This window comes from Bactrocera latifrons, unplaced genomic scaffold (genome assembly GCF_001853355.1).
Source record: "Bactrocera latifrons isolate USDA-ARS-PBARC rearing strain unplaced genomic scaffold, ASM185335v1 scaffold_72, whole genome shotgun sequence".
Taxonomy (NCBI): domain Eukaryota; kingdom Metazoa; phylum Arthropoda; class Insecta; order Diptera; family Tephritidae; genus Bactrocera; species Bactrocera latifrons.
Window position 1 is genome coordinate 514,334 of NW_017537401.1, and position 21,891 is coordinate 536,224.

General features: G+C 34.0%; 1 protein-coding gene across 6 annotated transcripts in view; it reads right to left on the minus strand.

Annotated features, from left to right (window-relative positions):
- LOC108976048 (nesprin-1) overlaps positions 1-21,891 on the minus strand; it is a 197,289-nt gene that overhangs the window by 148,729 nt on the left and 26,669 nt on the right. The gene's annotated exons all lie outside the window — the stretch shown is intronic.

Consider the following 21,891-nt stretch of genomic DNA (forward strand, 5'->3'; position numbering starts at 1 on the left):
GGTCTGAAACAGGAAAGTATAAGTTTTTCGGTATTTTGAGACCACTACGTGGCACAATTTTCAACATTCGTGTTTAAAATAATGGAATGACCCATTTAAGTTCTGAAAAAGGAGAGCCTTAGTTTTYACATCTGAGAAGATCCCTTTTTTGGATAAATTTCGATAATCCTGGTTGAAATAAAACATTGACCGATAAAACCCGATAATAACCTCTAAGTAGAATTGTGCAATAAGCAACGATGGAATACATGTATAAGTTCAAAAAGTAGGATTGCAAAATAATGGGAACTACTATGAAACCAAGAGATTGCCTTTTATATTTTCACCATACATGGGAAAAGAGAATCTCGTACAGTCGATGAAATGCCAACATCGAAMTTTCATTTTTTTATATTCAATTCAATTCGTAGGGGGCCAACTGGGCAAGTGAGCCGCGCTGCACTCTATTTCATACCATTTATTACCCTCTCGTGGACCAATGACACCTACATCGAATATTATGTTGCAGCCTATCTGAGCTTGCAGCAACTCGGACTGACGTATGGAACGACTTGGCGCATTTTACGCCGATATCTTAAATTGAAAGCGTGGAAAATACTGCAAAATACCGAATACCTTCCCAAGCGACATCACCTCATTCTATGGGCTGTTGAAAAGTTTCAAAAAGATCTGACGYTTCCGAGCCAAATTTCGTTTAGCGATGAGGTCGATTTCTGTCACAATGGGTATGTCAACAAGCAAAATTCCCACATTTAGGACGAAGTGTAACCTGAAGAGATTAAAGAGCTGCTATTTCATCCAGAAAAAAGTACGTTTTGGTGTGGTTTTGTGGGTTGGTGGAGTGGACCGTTTCCTCAAAAATAATGCCAGTCAGAATGTAACCGTCACTGGCGCCTATTATTGCGCCATGATAACCGACTATTTGATGTCTGAAACTGAAGTTCGTGATCTCGCCGACATTTGGTTTTAACAAAACGTCTCTTACCACGCATCGCATCAATCATGGAATTTATTGAGAGAACATTTTGTTGAGCAGATAATTTCACGTTTTGTTCCGGTAAATTGGCCAACAAGATAGTGTGATATACYGATAGGCCTTTTCCTGTGGGAATATATAAAGTCTATGCGGATAATCGCGCAGCGATTCAGGCTATGGAGCAAAACATCACGCGTGTCATTCGCCAGTTACCAGTCAAAATGCTCGAACAAGTCATCGAAAATTGGACTCAACGGTTGGACCGTCTGAGACGTAGYCGCAGAAGCCTATGAGAGAGTGTAATTTCCCAACGGTGAAAGAATTTTTCAAATCCTTCAATCAGTTTCGGAGCCTATTCAATCGAAACAAACTCTTTATACAATTACCATTTACTGATTATGGCCCTCAACATAGCATCCAACTATAATGCTCATACTTGTATATTGCTCATTAGTAAAAAATACAAACATACGTATATACATAAATATTTAGTTTTTATTTATGGGGACGGATGTTGAGATTCATTTTAAAGAAATTTCAGTGCAGAAAAAACTATATATTTATACAGTATATGCAAATTATGCAAGTRTGTGGTTCAGTGACGCACTTTTTCTTCGATAAGAACGAAAGTGTACTCGTTCCACCGCACACGTATACATGCGTACGTGCATATATATGTASATATGTACATATGTAAAACGGTATGTACGATAATATTTGTGTTGTGAGTGATTGCTGTGTGCAAATTGCTTTAGAAATTAATATTAAAATAGAATTTAGTTCAAGGTTGTGCGCATAATTTGTGACGAACAGTGGTTTAACAAACATGAAAATGCTTCAAATATGCAAATATGCAAATATATGTACATTTGAAATTTAGCTGAGTGCCCCGAAAATTATAAAAGTGTGCTTTGACATTATTGCGGTATAATTTACGATGATTCGGCTCAAAATCAAAACCATGCTGGYCAGTGCTCCAACTAATAGCGAATATAGTCGCCTAATAATGGTAGCAAAAAATTTTTTTTTTTTTACAAACGTACATACTTGTGGAAAACATTTATAGCAATTAGCCTAAAATAATATTACAACAAAGCAGCTAAGTTTTGAGTGAATGCCGCAATTAATAAAACAAATATAAACAAATAGCTCAAGTGGCATGAATTTAAAATTAAAAAAAAAAGTATACATATATTTTTTGTTTATTTTTAGATTTTTCAAACAATACGTAAGTGCTTTTTAAACTTGAAATGCAGCGATGTTTACAGATAACAGTAAATTTCACCACCTTCTGCTTGACAAGATAGGCTACACCACGGCTGTGTTAACAAAAAATTANTAATAAAGAAAAAATATAAACAAATAAAAAACACAAAAGTACACAAACTGGTTACCAAAAATATGGCAATTTGAATAAATACAGACAACAAGTTTATTATTTAACTTTTATTTATATTTTATACCCTGAACACGGTATATTAAATATGCTACGAAGCTCCTAAAAACCAGAAGCAAACGTCGGAAACCCTATCAAAAATGTATATGAATAATTAGCGTGTTCAGGAGAGCTGAATGGTCAACAGTCTAGTCCGTTCGTCTGTATATTCGCGAACTAGTCTCTGTTTTTGAGACATCGACCTGAAATTTTGTTTTATTTGAATCGCCGATATCGAAACACTTATAGCTGCCATACAAACTGATCGATTCAGTCTTTATAGAGAAAACTTTTTTATTTTAAAAGTTATATTTACAAAGTTTGTCATAGACTCTTATCCAAGGCAGCCCTTCAATTTCCGAACATATTCTTCAGATCGAACTAGCATATAGCTGCTATACAAACTGAGTAATCGGGCTCAAATTCTTATATGAAAAACTTTCTAATGTGATGGGATGATGATGTGATATCTTTACAAAATTTGGTATGGCTTATTTTCTAGGTCAATGATACAACCTCCCCAGTAATTCTTCAGATCAGACTACTATAATATATAGCTGCCGTATAAACTAACAGATCAAAAGTTCTTGTAAAGACAACTTTTTTATTTGACGAGATATTTTCACGAAATTAGGCATGAATTATTTTCCAAGGCAATGCTTCAATACACGAGTACAACCATATTGTTCCGATCGGACCACAAGAGCATATAGCTGCCACACAAACCGAACGATCAAAACAAGTTAAGRATCATTTTATAGTATTTAAGATACAGTAAATGCATCTATGAAGGGTATTTTARCTTCAGTGCAGCCGAAGACGACATTTTTTCTGTTTTAGTCTTTTCGCTTTTTTTCCTTTTGAAATGAAATCACATGTTTATTATGCATATTATCGACAACCTTATTTCTACAGCGCTTGAGTATTATCGTGTTTGCGCTCGATATTAAAAATTATATTATCTACGCACTTGCATATGTACATATATGTATGTATACGGATAGACAAACCTTTGTATGTATGTATGCACATTATTACACAATGCCACATGGGTAAATGCATTAATTCGTGAATAAAATTCGCAAATAAACTGCAAATAATTCCAAGCTAAAAAATGTCAACAAGAAAATGGTGTACGTGTCGCTGATAAATTAATCTGATAAATTTTCAACACAAACACCCACACACGTACACCTATTGCACCGGACCGGACATGTTTTAAGGCAAGCGCTTAACTAATTTAAGGCAGTAATTCGTRAGGCTTATTTTAATATAGATATGAACATAAATATATATACCTAAGCAATGTATATACATATCTATRTATACACATATAAGTATATACTTATTTGAATTATTTATTTTTAATTGCTGATGCGAACCAAGGATATTATGCTAATAGACCATTACGTAATTGGCATTGCSATTGAAATACATATGTGCAATAAATCAATTTCGGAAGGCTGGCCGCACTCAATAAATCACATAGTCAAATGTCAACTACTAGCCACGATTTTGGATGAATTTTTATGTATTTATGTTAAAACCTCGAAGTTGTTTGTATCTTAATTAAAATATCTATTAATTGGAAGTGAAAATCGATATTTTTCAATTTTCTAAAGCAATTGTAAAATTAACTGTAGCCACTCAAAAAAATTTTGGTTATTTGGAGCTGATAATAATTCAATCAACTATGATCCTTAATAGAACTTCTGATAAACCATAAACAAATATGCAAGTACATTTTAGAACTTTCAGTTCCTTAATTATGCAAAAAAAATTTCGTACTTTTTGTTTGAAGAATAAAAGCTAGAACTTACTAAGGATGACCCACAAAGCTTCATTTATGCAAAATATCTGCGGTTCATGTACTAWACACAGCTTCTTAACAGCGCTGTAGACTCTCAGTCGCATTGATTTTAACAGCTGTTATTTGTTAACAGAGACACGCTATTGGAGGAAGCAACGCATTGAATTAGCATTATTTCACTCACAGTTGTTAATGGCACGTGAGATAGAAATTTATATACGACCAATAACCCTCCATTTGTCCTTTACGGAATACTTGGAAGCAAAAGCTCGACAAAACATCTAGCAAAGGTGGGAACAACAATTATGTAAGTATAATGTAAAACTCGTTAGAGTAGACTGCTAGATTGAATCTAAGTATACGTATATAAGACAGAAATCATGTCAAAAATGACATAATAGGCAGTACTTTATATTTTAAATTTATTTACAATACTTTTCAAATAGATGTATATTCATAGGCAATAAATGTATGCATGTATGTTAAGGTGAGCCAAAAAACGAATATTAGAATATATGTTTGGTTAAAAAGAACCTTTATTGAGAGAAAAAATAGCGCATAATATAATAAATAATCTTAGAAGGTTCCGGTGAGTATTCAAAGTTTTATATGTAARTAATACGTAAAAAATCGTTTTCATTCAAAATAGTTTTGATACATTTATGATGTAAAATTCTGCATTACAAATTCCTGTAGAGCATAAACTAACCTAAGAATACTTACTATATCAGTGGATTTTTTTTTTTTTCAAGTCAAAAATTCTTAAATCTAAAGCCTTGTAAAACAGTGAGCTCAAATCTTGTCAAGAAATCTCTGACCTCACGAGCTGTAGCATCAAGCTACATTATAAACTTGGCTAGGTGCTTTACCACAGCGAGGTTATCGGGATCGGGAACTCAGTAAACGTTGGTCAGCAACCAGCACTTTAGGGGTTGCGACAGCCTTCTAAACAAGAGTGGAGAGATAGTGAGCTCAATACTAGTCAAGGAGTGCCTGACCTCACTAGCCGTAGCATCAAGCTACTTCCATATTAAACTTGTCTAGATGCCTGACCACAACGAAATCATCGGAAACTATAAGCGGAAAACTTCCATAGGGGACGCGGAGGAGTTCYCCTCTCTTCACGCATTCGGCCGCTTGATCTATGGACCTCGCGCGAGCTCAGTAARCGTTGGCCAGCAACCAAAACTTTGGGAGTTGCGAAAGTGTTCTGGGCAAGAGAGGAACATAAAAGGTTCATGGAACCAGCACTTTAGGGGTTGCGACAGTGTTTTGGCGTAAAATATTCATGGAACTACTACTCGTCCTAAGTGGACACTATCGCATTGATACTCACGTGAGATTAAAGATATTGGAGGACTCAACTTGTCAAAGTTGCAGGGAGGAAGTTGAGATGAAAATATCTAGACAATTCTAAGATATAAGCATATTAGTTGCCAAACTTTCTACAAACCCAGCAAAATGGCTGARGTACGTAGTACATACATATTTGTGGCTGGCGCTAGGCGTTTTGTAGCAAGTTGATTATGTGACAAACTTTTTGATCCGACCTTATGGTTCTGGGCATTACATCGCACAGACTTCTCTATTGGTCCARGTGTATTTATACGTAGCCTCTCCAAAAGTCACCCTATCTAGCCAACTTAACTTAAAAGCCTCGAAAAGTTTCGATGTAAATATTTTTTATTCACCCCTAACTTAACATAAAAGCTTCGAAAAGTTTCGTTTTAAGTTTTTTTTTGGTCTCATCCTAATGTTATTCGCTAAATTTATGATGATATTTAACAAACAATAAGGGAACGGAAAATGAACTTTTAAATACCGCTTCTCATTGTAAAGAATTTCAAAGGCAAATATCATTAGAATTAACTCAGAATTCAAACGGTTATATTTTATGGTAGGTAAGTAGAGGTGACGGATGTTAAGTACGCTCTCCAAACGATAAATTTAAAATTTTATTGTTCTAAGTGAATATTTTCCCATAAATATTTTTTTGGCGCAAATTTAAATAAATATTCATACATATTTACTACTTGTGTATATTTATAACATTAGATGGGTGTGAATGTTTTACTTGCATTGTAAATCAAGCGCACTGAAGCGTGTGGTCTACAAGTGATTTTTCATAAAGCCACCGACATTTCCGTCGCCAATCAGCCTTAAACACACAAACACGCATATGCGCACACATATCTGTACATATTATGCATGACTGTGTGCTCACTTAATTTCCTCTGAGCAGATTAGCTGCCTAGCATTGTTTTACTTGATGCGCCGTGGTGGAGGTGGCACCTGCCAAAGTGAGGCGCCTACAAATGGGCAAGGCTGCTGCCTGTGCGTGCTTTTTATTTTCATTTGAAAAAATATAAAATTGCCTGATTTTTTTGCGGTTAAATGGACAAATCAAACAGAAAAAACAAATATTTTTAGTTGATTTGGTGGCRCATATGGCATACATACATAGGTATGTACGTACTTAATATACATACAATTAATAGGTACATAATTTCTTTGTTATATCCGAGCATGTCAAGCAAGCAAACCCCAAATCGCAATACCACATTTTATGGCTGTGTAGCAGCGCGATTAAGTAGTCATTCGATAAGTACGTGTAGAGTATTTTAATGGATTTTAAAATTTGTTTGTGACTTGCATTTACATATGTATGTACTTGTATAGAGTGTACAGTTGGTTTTTCTAAAAACCACATTTGTTAGTCCACTAGTAGCGACGGTGAACTGTAATTATAAGCCATTTATGTCTACACCTAGCAATTTAGTAGCTAAAATACTGCAGCGAGCAGGTGAACATGCGTTGGTGTTTTTGCGTATGCATACAGCTAGCGAGTAAATGAACCCGAGAAGTAGTATGAACCGCAATTTCAACTCGGCMAGCCGGAGAAATTTGTTTCATGCAGTTGGCAATGTCTTACAATCCAATTTAAATTAAAAACAGACCAGTTACACACTAGTTCACACAGTTATACTAAAATTCTATAAAATTTAAGTAACACACCTACTTTGAAATTATAAAAAAAAAAATTATTTYGTTTAAATTTCGATATTATAACTTCAAAAATARCATACTAAAATTCTTAATCGTTTTCTCCAACAGTTTTTGAGTTACAGCCTTCTAAAGTGCAGCCGCTCAGTTCATTAGCTTATCTTTAAACGCGTTTTCTCAAAACTTCATCATTCAAATTTGTTCCGTTTTGWTGTATTAGGTTACCCAAATACTCAAAAATATAAAACTTCTTCTTTATTGGCGTAGACATCTTCCTATCATTTACTGTAAAAATGAGCAAAATCAGATGACAATCATGCCTGTTTCCAATACTATAAATAGTTCGAGTTTTTTCAGGTTACACCGACATCGAACKCTAACCACCAGTGCATAAGACTGATTTTTATCAAATATAACGGTCAACACGAGAGATATAGTATAGAAATTCGGGAGAATATTTTTATAATGACAGCATGCACTTGTGCCAAAAACAAGAAGAAGCGGGTATATACTTCCTTAACCACCATATATCCTTAAAGATGTTCGAACTTCCGGTTGACTTTATACCTGTCTCTTATACACATCTAGATGTGTATAAGAGACAGAAACTGCCATTAACAGTGTCTGATGTCTGTCAATGTATGAAAAGGGGACAATACTTCCAATTGCCCCCTTATAACACATATACGGATTTTCAAACATCTGCTTTCATTTTATACACAATTACCTTGTATATTAGTCAATCAGTGAGGTTTCTCAAGAATATTCCCAAAAGCTCAATGTTTTGCAATTATTTGTCATAATATTAAAAATTAACCATTTTTCACTTGAATTACTATATAAAAATTTCAAACTTCYGGTTGACTTCCTTTCGTATATATGGTCAATATGAAAGATATCTTAGCCCTTTCTTACTTGCTTTAACTTAATTCTCTAAATCGTTGAAGTAAAAAAGAACAATTGATAAATGCATTAATTTAACATAGACTTCTGCCTCATTCAGAGCAATTGTGTACTAGTTTTTTTCGAACTAATTCAATTTCAATAAGGAAGTTCTGCTTGTGGACTMTGTTTTTCGACCCAATTCATTTAAATCCAAAAATTCTATTTGTGAAAAAAAAATTTTGGAACTAGTTAATTTTCAATCAGAAATGAACTATTTTTTTTGGAACTAGTAAAATTTCAATCAGAAAATTCTAATTGTGAACTATTTTTTTTTAACTAGTTAATTTTCAATCAAAAAATTCTAGCTGTGAACTAGTTTTTTTTTTGGAACTAGTTAACTTTCAATCTCAAAATTCTAATTGTGAACTAGTTTTTCTCGATCTAGTTCATTTCAAATCATAAAATTCTAGATCCGAACTAGGTTGTTTTCAAACTAATTAATTTTCAATTTAATTGTGAACTAAGTTTTTTGGAACTAGTTAACTTTCAATCTCAAATTCTAGTTGTAAACTAGTTTTCCTAAAATTCATTTCATTTCGTGTAGATATTTCCAGCTGTAATTAGACTTTTTTCTCTCTAGTTCAGTACACAGCAGGCTATATGTACAAGCATTCACACTGAGAGCTTACATATGTAATTATGTAGTTTGAATATTTGTTTTTTTTTGCGTTGTTAAGCACTTTTGACTCCTCACTTACTTTTTCACATTACATATTTACGAGTATTGAGTATTTTCTCATACAGCAAAACCGCCAGCAAACTACATTTACTTCCTCGCTAAGCATTAGCATATATACTTACGCAAGGGTAAATACTCGTACATAGTTAAAAGTAATATTTATAAATAGCATCAATTCTCACGCAGTATTTGTATGTCAGCATACACTTATTAATGTAATTGCATACAAACATTCATACATACGTATATTTAATATCTAAGTAAATAGGTCATGTCGAATAAAATTTCTACAACAATAACGTCAGCTGTCTGCGGTTCTAACTTCTGTATCGGTTCACGCTTTTACGTTGAGAACACATTAGAATGAAGCATAGCGCTTTTTTGCAGCGGAAAATGTAGCTTCATTCATCAAATTTAATTGCCGTTGATGGCTGTATTCAATATTCAGTAGTCCGTCATTCTACGTCAATAATATTGTATAGAGAATCAGCGAATATTAATGGCTGCTTAAAATACAAAACAAGAAAGAAAGTTATTCATTGGGCGTTCGAGAAAAATTGCGCGTGGAAATAAATAAGAATTTAGGTAATTAGGTAAGAAGTTTCAATAATAAATTATTATTCATGCGCCCAAATAATGAGTCAAACTGATTCTCGTAAACAGTGTGACAAATTTCGTGAATACAAATTAACTGCGATGCCTACATAGCATTATAAAACTTACTGCCAAAATTTATGTCGGGTAATCGAAAAGAAATCGATATCAATATTCTAAAAATATGAAAGTGTTTTGCTGATCGCTCATGACAATTTAGATGTGGGAAAACTCTGTGTAAGTGAGTGCCGAACGATGAGAAGCATTCTGCTTAAAAACGATAGCATATTTAAATGGAAGGGTCTTTTGTTTATGGTAGATACCGAACCATAATCTTGTCTGACGAAAATTTCGTTCTGAGATCTCAAAAGATTGGCCGCTGGAAAGAGATTAGCTAGAGTAAGCCAAGCTTAAAACAAATTGCTTCTGTATCCACAGCAATTTCTAGATCTGGACTCTGACGACATTTTTTTGTCCATAGACCTCGAGGGATAGACGCTATTAACAAATAAAAACATGACCTCCACCTTGGACTATAATGCGAAACGTCCCACCACTTGTTAGGGGACGACTTAAATTTGTAGATTGTTGTTGTTGTAATGCATGCAAAGAGGTGATTATAATAACGCGGCACTCATTGCATGCTGGACATATTTTAGATATGACAAATGCTTTTCTGCAGACGTAGAAATTTAACCTGCTAAAATACCCAAAACGAAGCCGCGCTAAGGTCACTTTTGTTTCATGCGACAGCTCGAGCTCTTGTTCTGTGATCGCTGGTGTTTGGACTCCAAGTATACCATTCACTAGTAGGGAGTCAAAGAAGATGTTAATAGCTCCACTATGAATAGCCTCAAAGCCTGTCTAAAATTGGTCACATCGGAATATTGTTGTATGTCGCCTGTTGTTTCAAGGTGGCGACTCTACTTCAAACAGGTGACTGCAGGGATGATTTCTGCGAAAACTTCCGAGCAGGATTTACATGGAGGGGAGATTATTATGCTCTTTTGAAGGTAGCTTGCGGCACTCACTATATGAGTGTTCGATAGGACCCATCAGGAGACATCCTGTTATTTTCCGAAGTGCGGTATTTGGTAAGTTTGTACATATCTTCTCTATCTGCGTCTTGCTGCATGTTGGAGCGGCATAATTTATAACCAGCCGTCCGTTTGTCTTATACAATGTTGACGGCTACGTCTCTTTGTCTTTGCCTAAACTGCTAACGGCTGGCAACTTGCCAGTCTTGTTGCCGCTCTATATTTTTATGACAATAGCGGTTGTGTACGGAGTGAAGGATTGCAGACTGTCGAATGTTTTTTCTTAAGATTTTAGAGTGGTTTACCGTGGGAGTTCTAACTAGACAGTTTTAGACTCTTAGCAGCGAATAGGCGAGAAAGTGCATGGAGATAAACCCCAACTTTTGAAAAAATTATATAATTGAATATATTAGTTTAACGGATTACATCCAGGCGCTCAAAGAAACATATCAAAATGCAAATTTTTTCAACAAAGCATTTCTTCTCTGTTGCTTTCGTGATGTTACCTCCTATATAATAAGTTCTTAGGTATGACTCACCGATTTTTGAGAAGACAACACAAGTTAAGTAATTAGCACATGTCTTTATGCACCTACATATGTATGCTTGTATTTACAGTTTATTATTCCATGAGACTTTCAAAACATAAACAATTTCAAAGTATTAAAAAGTGAAGCATTAAAATAAAATAAAAATTCATGGCGTTAAAAGCTTAAATATAAAATGCCACATATGTGGAATATAATGCCATGAAATGAGTGTCGAAAATGTGAAAATAATTTTTACGGGATCTTAATTTTATGGCTTAATTCTATAATTGAAAATAACCCAAAAAAAATCAGCTAAATAAACAGATTATGAAGAAAAAAAAACAACGAATAAAAAATGAGCTCAAAACATGAAAATACAATTTAACAAAAATAATTATAATAATAGCTTAGCAACCTCGTTGACAAAGATAAAAGCTTGTTAAATATTCAAAAATAAACAAACGATTAGAATAACAAATAAGAGCCGAAAATAAAAGGCAGAATAATTTAAAGAGTTGTACTTGGCACTAAACCGTCAGACAAAAGCTGTTATTAATGTCTGTAAGTATATATGCATATACGAGTATGTACATATATGTTATTTAAACGAATATGGTTATATGGACGCCATTTGTGTGGGCAAATCACTTGAGCTTTATCATACATGATCGTGTATTGGAGTATCTAACATATGTATACATATGTACATATATGTATATATGGCATACAATAAGTTGTATGTCTGTATATGCTGCTAAACGGCCTAAAATCCAGTTTGATTCTGGTTCTTTTTAGAATTCTTAAGTGGCCACTTTTTTGTGCCAACTCTTGTGGCCAATTTGCTTTTGCCAAAATTCGAGAACAGTTAAGCAGCTCATTCAGCGCAGATTTCAAAATGCTTTTTGGTAGCAGCAACTATTGATTTTGGCAACTATTTTGCATAATAAAAAACTGATAAATGTGTGTGTTGCCAAATCGGGAAGCATGCTAACGCACTTGTCAAACTCGTTGACCCGTGAAGTGTTTGCAAGTTTGCCGATAAAATATAGATGGCTGACAAATTTGGAAAATAAGAATTGTTTTTTACAAAGAAGCTACTTTTGTAAGTTGAAATGCTATTTTTATAAAACTTTTATTCAGAAAGCGGAAAAATTAAGATAGATACAAATTTAATTTGATTGTCAATGTATTTCACCCCTTCAACAAATTTGAAGTAAATGTACTTCGAATTTACATCCGCTAGATGGCGCTGAGTGGATGACGAGTCCTGGCATTCACCACGATGGATGAACGTCTAGTCACAGTCAGCATCGAAGCGAAGTTCTTTAACATATCGCTGATTTGCGTCCACTCCCCGACGGCAGAGAAGGACGATGTGACCAAGAATTTCATCCAAATAATTAGATTAGACTTTACTCAACAGTACGTTCAGAGATATCGTCAAATATGATTTAATGCAAAATATATAAATCACGGAAGATACAACTATGACTATAATTTATTTCTATCAAAAGAAAAGTTGTAATGCTAAAATTCTAAACTAACTTAAGCTAGATAAAGAAGCTCATAAAAAACTTGTGGAAAGTAGTGACCACCTCGGTGATTCCATGTTCTCTCAAGTACATACATACTTACATATATACACACATTAGAGCGGGTCGATTTTTTTCTATAAAATCGCGTATGCAGATTGTTCTAAGAAGTGTTCTGAACAACATTTCCTTAAGTACTATGGGTTTCAAGCCAGGTTCAAGCCAGCGATTAATACCGCGAAGTTTCAAACGTCTGAATAATCGGTTGTAGCGGAGATATATGTTATAGTTGCATGTTCTAACTCAATCCGACAAATGATCAATAGAAAGATATGTGATATAATTCTCCGATCTGACCGATTCCGACAAATGATCACTAGAATATCACATCTCTGTGTCAAATTTTATGCGGATATCTCAAAAACTTACTCCAAATTTTTATAATAACTAAACTCTTCCCCTTAAAATGCGCTGGCACGAAACCGCTTTTAGATCCATTTCAATTTCCATTTTTTTCCTGTAAACCGACCCACTCTAATACACATACATACAGCTCACAGCGAATATATACTTTATTATTTTTAAATACTCCGCTCTTGAAAACCAAGTCACGTCGCCCAAAAAAGCTTCGATTATTATAACAGTGAACAAGTGAAATCTGCTTTCGAATATTACTGACACAAATTCTTACGACAAGTGAACTGAAGTAAGTCAATTGAAAACGCAAATTTAAAGAACAATTAATTTTAATTAGAATAAATATGAGCAAGCTAATAAAATTTTTAGCGACTCCTCGACACAAAAAGGAATGCAAATTCTACAACTTGCCTTTCATAGACAAAAAGACATGCAAATTCTATGAGTATATATTAGGGTGGCTCAAAACTTCCAATTTTTTTGTTTCGCTTGCTACTCTGAAGTTTCATAGGCATCTCAAAGAAAGTCGCTCCAAGTTTGAGCGCTTAATTTTACAGGGAAGGTCCTCCTCCCTACAGTTTTCAATTTTTTGTTAAGGTCTGGTCGAAAACTTCATATCAAAAAACTAGAAGTCTCTATAAAACATCTTTTAAAATTTTTTTTTTTTTTACCCACCCTAATGTATACATGTTCTGTAGGCATGAAGAATATAAAGTTCTGTAGGCAGCATTAGAATTTTAATTGTCCCTTAATTAGCGCTAATGGTTCAAGTGTAACCATTAGAAGAACGCATTTATACACAGCTTTAATTGTTTTAATTATTTCTTCGAGAATTTCTTCGAGCAGTGCTTGGTTTGGTAGCCTCTCTACAACTGCTTGGCACAAAAAAATAAGATCTCATTCAACCAGCCGTTAAATTCAAATTTGATTTAATTCAATGTGTGCACAAAGTGAGCGCATATGTGACACATGTGTGTGGCTTCCCATAGCAAATAAAAAAATTTGATTTAAATTATAATTTATTAGAAATGTCTGCACTTAGCACGTACATGTATAAGTACATATGTATATTGCTTGAACTTTGCTAGCCTTGAAATTTACGAAGCAAACACTACGGTCAATTGCCGATTTGAACTTTATATTAAATTAAAAAATTTTAGTTAGTATTTGAGTGAAATTTCTGCTTTAATACAAATTTTTATAAGAAAGCGCAAATGACTTCAACTCTTGGACACGGGTACAATCGTGCTACATTGTATTTTCAATAAGTTAAGCATATTCCACAAAGCAAGGGCATTTTTCTTGATAGCTGCGTACGATAGTAACATTCCTCTATAAGCGTGTGCCAAAAGAACACTCGCTAAACTCAAATTTTTAAGAAGGTTTATGTTATATTCAATTTTAAAACCGTGAACGGTGATCTAGTACATTAATTTTGCCACGAAATGTGTAATAATCAAAAGAAAAAGTCGGTGATCTGACAAAAAAAGCCTTATATCGTACGTCTGTGTAACGATCAAAACTATGTCCTTGTATGGACAACTCTTTTAGTTGACGAGATATATTCACCAAGTTTGGTTCGAATTATTGTTTAAGGTAACGATACAATCTCTGAAGAAGTTGTTTAGATCGGATAACTATGGCATATAGCTACCATACAAACTGGGCGATCAAAATTATGTCCTTGTACGGACAACTCTTTTAGTTGACGAGATATCTTCAGCGAATTTAGCTCGAACTATTTCTGAGGGCAGCAGAATAATCTTTAAAGAAATTGTTCAGATCGAATTACTATAGCATATAGCTGCCATACAAACTGACCAATGAAAGTAAAGTTATTGTATGAAAAATTTTTTTAGTAGAGGGATATGTAATAATCTTCAAGAAATTCAGACGGAATTATCGCTTTAAGTACAATCTCCGAGGAAATTGTTCAGATCGAATCACTATAGCATGTAACTACAATACAAGTTGACCGATGAATATAAAGTTATTGTAAGGAATCGGGGCAACTGAAGATAACCAAATACAAAAATATTTTTTTTACATAGAAACTATTACCAGTTTTTCTAAACACCATCACGGTAATCTCAATGTCTACTCCCTCAATCCCCCCAGAACTGCTTATCAACTAACAATTGATGATGCCATGAATAGCGTAAGTTTGCCCTCGAAAATCTATCAGAAGAGACAAAAGCTCAGGCAATCGCGTTGTATAAGTCAATTTTTGAATGAAAATAGTAATTATATTTCCATTACGAGCACTTTACTTGGAGAACACAAATATGCTTTGAGTCATCGTCATTATATAAACAACTATATGTACACAAATTTAACTTTTTTTCATAAAATTTATATTGTAATTTAACAGTAAACTATACATTGGCATTAGCATTCTCACAGTAATTCCTTTTGGCGAAAATGCATGACGACATCAAACAATTATAGACGGCAATGACATTGCAACAAAACTGCATTCGTGTTAGTCTATAATTAAATTTCTGATCTCCGGTGTTAAACGTTCACTTTTGTAATGCTCTCGCAGTGAATTACTTGCTTTTATTAACCATTTTTTTAAGTACTCATATTTTATGCACAAATAGAAATAACAGCTAACCGGTCTGTCTGGCACATGACTTGTGTTTATACATACATATAATACGTATATAGAAGTGTATATGTAAATACATTATACGCGCATATTTACAAATAAAATGTTGATTTTCAGCTTCAAATCGCGTGAGTAAGGTGAACAATATGCGCTTACCATGTGCTTTTACTTACATATGCACTTATGTATATAAATATGTATATTCATTTGTATGCCTACGTGTTTTTTTTGAAATGTCGCTTATTAATCCATTAGTTCTGAGTAAAAATGCATTTCGTTGTTGCACTTCAAATTTAAGCGATAAATCTTGCAGCAATCAGATTTAATTGATTGATGGAAAATTGTTGTAGACATAAATAATGTACATACATATGTATATACAAATGTATATGGCATAACTATGCAGAAAGACTTGTCTCAGCCTTAAATTATCGATTTTTTTTAGCATCAAATAAAGCATATGTCGCGTTAGGTAAGATGCCTGATTCCCCAGCATGGCAGGGAATCACACTTAAACTGTTACGAAAAGTCCTTTGTGAAGCCAAATGAAAAAACTACTTTAGTTGGATCTCAGCTAATAGTAAAAACCACTAAACCTATGATAAATCGGCTTAGCTCCTATATAATTTTTATCTCTGCTATTTCATCTAGATATTTAAAAGTTTAAAATTCAAGATGTTTTTTCATTGATCTGGCAAAATCGGAGCTTTCAATTGGAAAATATCGACGTGACATAATGATCAGGATTGGACAATGTTTAATTAGAACTCCTACAAATTTGAAACCTAGCTTTTATGGGCCAGAAAGCCTTTGCGACTGCATAGCCGCTGATGGTTCACCAACGTCTGAGGCCCAACAGTCCAGCTGTGAACTACAAAAAGTCAACGGAGCTCTTAACCGTTCCTCTTTCGAAATTACGGAGACTGAAGCACCTGTCCTGTCAAGCTTATCATCCTTACAGTTTCCTGCAATACCGCTGTGGGCAGGCACCCAAACCAGTTTAATCATAAAATCTCGCGATGACTTGAGTCTTAAGCGCACAATCAGCAAACTCAAGGCTAATATAACTGCACTACTATCGGTGAAGAGAGCCACCTAAACTTAGAATATCTAGCAATGTTTATCAGGCCTAAAACTGAAGCTGATGGAAAATTCCGGCAGTATACTCCTTCATCAACTCTCCCCGATTGCCCCCTTATCCCCTTAAGAAGAAGATTAAGTATACTTAATAAAAAATTCAGATGAAAGCTTTGAGCTTCGAGCTTACACAGTATATGTATTGAGTTGTTATTTGAGATTTCATGAACAGCTTGACTAATTAAATAAATAAAAAATTATATAAAAATAAGTACTTATTGAATTATAGCTATAGTATTCTAGAAAATAGTCATATTATACTACTTTTATACTACGATTTATTATTTCACGCGAAAAAGATACGAGTATTTAGTGATATCCGCCTAATTTGTTTTCTGTTATTATTTCCTTCTTATCTTTGTTTTATATTTTTGTTTTATTTCATTTTTCTATTTATTTTTCAGTTTAATATTTTTATAACAAAACAAAATTGTATTGAGCGTCAACAGAGCGTTATTTCCGTTAATTGGCTATTCTCTAAAAATTTAACGCAGCAAACCGGCTTTAATGACAATTTATGGCGAACAAAAGGCGGCTACAAGTTTTATTGATTTAGAATTATTTAAAATCGCATTTTAAATTAGAGTTTCAAAGCCGATGCTGAAGCTACAGCCGAATACTTGTACAATATGCTGTCGCAGGTTCATATAATATTTATTCTAGGTAGCGGCGGGCAAATATGAACTGATGATCTCATTAACTAACAACAACAAGAATATTTGTATGTATTAAGGCATTTATATAAGTATGTATGTTACGAAACTTTAAAACGTTAGAAGGTGATTGATTTTTTTTCTACTTCTCACTACCAATATTTCGCGCATCACTGCACATCGAACATGTCGAACGGCAATTTACACTTATGAGCCAACATTATAGTTGCTTAAATCTAACTTAGTTTTATTTATTTATGTAATACAATATTTAATAACAACAAACAAGCAGTCAGAAACCAGTTTACGAAAATCGCCAAAAACTGACGAGTGAGCAAAATAAACAAAAAATCAAAAAAACAGAAAAAGGAGGACAGTCTCCAACAAAAAAACAAAACAAATTTCGTTTTTTAATCTTTAAGTAATGGCCAAATGACATGCCAAATTAGGGTGTGTACTTGGCATCAGAATAAAAAATAATAACAAAAACAGCAACAAATTCAAAAACTTTCGTGGAAACCGAAAAGGATAAGAATAATCAAATAAAATATGTATAAGAAAAAAATACTTGGCAAATAAAAATTGATTTTTCGTGACTTATTGCACGCCCTTGTTCTTCGTGCTTTATACAACTTTGTTCAAATTAATATCTATGTATAAGTATACATGTGAATATAGAGTGCGCCTGTGTCATGGGCGCAACTCGCACTTCAACTATGTTGCATGCACACGCACACTAGTACAAGTGACGCGTCATTGAGTTCCAAAGGAGCTGCGCTTGCGGTAGAACTGTAGGCGTCTCAAAACCGGCTCATGTTTTGTTGTTCAATATAGTTTTGTTTTCAAAAAACCTTTACAGAAAGCTTGTGAGCTGTCAGTGGCACTTAAGTGCCTTAAATAATGCTGAAATATACTTCGTTATACATACTATATACAACCACAAGCCTGTCGTTCGAAATTCTGATTGTTCAATAAAAAGGACTGGTGTGAGCTGCTATACATTTTGAACATGTTTATCTTAGCTATTAAATGAATAAAAATTAGTCTAAAATAAGAAAAAGTTAACTTAAGCGCTGGAGCTATAATAGCCTTTGCAAATACAAAAGCTACATTGCAAAAACTTTTATTGATCAGTTTGTATGGTAGCTAAAGGCTATAGTGGTTCGGAGATTTCTTCAGAGATTGTATCAGTGTCTTGGGCAATAATACATGCAAAATTTCTTGATGATATCTCGTCAAATATCGAAGCTTTCCGTACAAGCACTTTATTCCTATAGTTCAGTTTGTATGGCCGCTACACCTTATAGTGGTCCTTTATCGGCGGTTACGACATACATGTAAACAGCTTCTTGAGGAGAAAAGGATGTGTGTGAAATTTGAATTTAATATATCAGAAACTAATGGACTTGTTCCAGATAGGCAAACGAACAAGCCAAAGCTGACACCAAAAGGCCTAGTCTGAAACCAGTTCTACTCTAACCAGTCGGACTTTCTACCAGCGAATGCAATGACATATTTTACTAAGCTCAAAAATTTTTCTTCCTGCATATATAAACCTATATGTACATAAATACTTATATAAAGATATAAGTTATGTTCCTACAGGAAGGCATGGGTTGTCACTTGGTATTATGTGGGCGTTTGATAAAATATCGCAAGGCATATATTCGTAATACCATATACTCGTATAAAACGTCTGTATGAAGTGCATAAAGGGGAAATGAAAGTAGCTTAGTATTATGCTCGTTTAAAGGAAATCCCACGTATTGAATACTTATCGCACTCAAATCCGACATTTTCTGACATTAACATACGAAACATGAATTAAAAAGGAACATGAATTTTTTTTTTGCAGCGGAGCAGTTTGGAATGTAGAGTGACTGAGTTTATTAAAATTTTAAAACTATATGTGACCTTTTGGAGGGCATTAATTTTTTTGAGGAGTTGAAAATTATTATTTTCTAAGAAAGAAAGTTACTAACCTTAACCACACGTTGTAAAACATGGTATTCATCACCATAAAAGAATTAATATAATAAGAGAACAATAAAAATAAACACTGAAAAGCTTACAAGATCTAGTATCATAAAACTGATAGAACTGATTTTTTTCTCACCCGAAAATTGCAAACTATAACATTCGATCTAATTAAAAAAAAATAATTGGAATCGCTTTTCAAGAAACCAAAAAACTAAAATCAATAGTTCAGTAGTGTGTGAATTAAGATCTACTATTTTGCCCAGTTTGAATACAAAAAGACATTAAACCTAACGACTCAGCCATAAGTTCGTTCAATTGACTTTGACGGCGATGACGCTAGCGCCAAATGTGGCAGCATTTTAATTAGAAAATTACTTCACACCGCTGAACTTGCATGCGAGATCAAGCTTTTTCCAGTTAGGTGTAAACTCGAAAATGGCAGTTAAACTAGATGAAGATACAAAAACAAGTTTAATTACTTAATTGGCCGTACGTGCTAAAAGTCCAAAATGAAGAAGAAAAGAATCGCCGAAGCGTCATAAAAGAACACTGATTCTAGTTTGAAAAATGTGAGAAAGGGAGAATTTATAGATGAAAGTCATCTACAAACATTTGCCCAAAAAAATTTTTAAATATCTTTTTTTACGATTTTTTGACAATTTTAATGGAACACTTAAAAAATTTGTCTCTTCGAGGGACAAATACTGTCAAACAAATCGATAATTTAATATTGATTTATTTCCCTTGTATTCAACATTGAGTAGTGATCGAAGTTATAGGGAGGATAGGTAGTGGAGTTTTTTTTTATCGGAGCTCTCTAGTTTCAGACTACCAAACCACTGTAGCGTCTTTCCAGCGGAGGTGGCTGCCATCAAGGTAACGGTAGATACATTGTACAGCCTCCTTCAGAGAAGTCTGCATTCACTTCAAAAGGCGAATATAGCGAATGGCTATACTGGCATTAAGCTTGATGGCTGTGTCTTCAAACTAGTAAAGAAGTGCATGACCTCATTAGCAACAGCTTCAAGTTTTTTAGATAATAGACTTGTATATGGGAGAGCACTCTAATTTCATCCGATTGGAAGCGAGTCGGTTGACCGATGACCTCTTATGCTCTAGATCTGGATCTATGGACCTCCAGTGAGCTTCACAGGCGCTAGTCAACAACCAGGAACTTCTACAACTGCGAGATCTTTCTAGTCCAAAGATAACCGTAAGAGTTCCTCAGTTGTTGGTGTTCTAACTGAACAGACTAAGTATTTTTGCGGACGCACTGTGCCAAAGCTACATGGAAGTCTTGCCCGACATTTGTGAGACTGAAATTGAAATATATATTTCGATAGATACATATCTCTTTATAAATTTGGAGTAAGCTCAAAACGATTCTTCAATCTATGAGGCGATGCACTCTTAAAGAGTTTTTGGATAACAGAAAAGGAAAAATATTTGTCCAAGTAAGATCCAGCGATTTTGAATCAACCCTACGACCGAACCCAACTCTAACCTACCCAATAGTCTTCAAGATACGACTTTATCCGATAATGCTGAGCTAGCATATATGACACATATAAAACGTTCGTTCAATAAATATATAATATATTAATATGTACATCAAAAAAAACTAAGGATCTCATTTTTAAATTACGGTAAAATTTTAATGATACGTACAGTTTGCTTGTGGGGATTGTTGTATACATACTGATGAACCGATTACTTAAGATATTTTTGTTCTATGCATTCAAGTAATCGAAAACAAAACCCAGTCCTTGATGGCATTTTCATAGGTACAAAAACTTTAACAAAACTTCATCGTTAAGGTAAATTGATAAAAAAAGGCAAGCTAACATTTAGTACCTTTCTAAAAGAGATATGGATCTGATTAAGAAAGCCACTATCAAAGAACCGGGAAACACCAATGCTGAGAAAATATGAAAAGGGCTTATAAAGACTTGAAAGGTCTTATCTACACGCAGTCGCATTCATCACCGCAACGTTAACGCTGACAAACAAATTATTTATCTTTTTGGACAAGTTCACAGGCGTTGTGTTTCTCTTATTTTTGCTGTGTCATTTTTAAACAATGCACCGACAAAAGTTTTGTGGGTAGTTGATATTGATTATTTCCACGAATTTATTTTCTTTAACTAACAAACTAACCAGCGCCGCTTGTTTGCTTGCCAACACGATATCTTGGGAATCAGCAACAACTACAAAAAGGCAACAATACCACAATAATACGCGCAAAGAAAAGTGTTAATGGAAAACTACGAGGTATAATATCCATATTGTGGCAATAAACTGCTGCCAAGTTCATAAGTGGATATGGCAGTTTGCTATTAATTTTTTTACTCTTTTTTTAGTCTTCATTTTTTTATCAGAACTTAACCGTTATTTTAATTAAAGTTGCGAGAAGAAATATACAAAATTAACACATGATTTCTTTCATATAAAACGCCGTTGCCTAGACTTGCAATTAAATAGCGCACTTGAGGGCCTCATTAAACACAATAGCTTTCCAATGACAACCACACTACACTCAACATACCTACTGT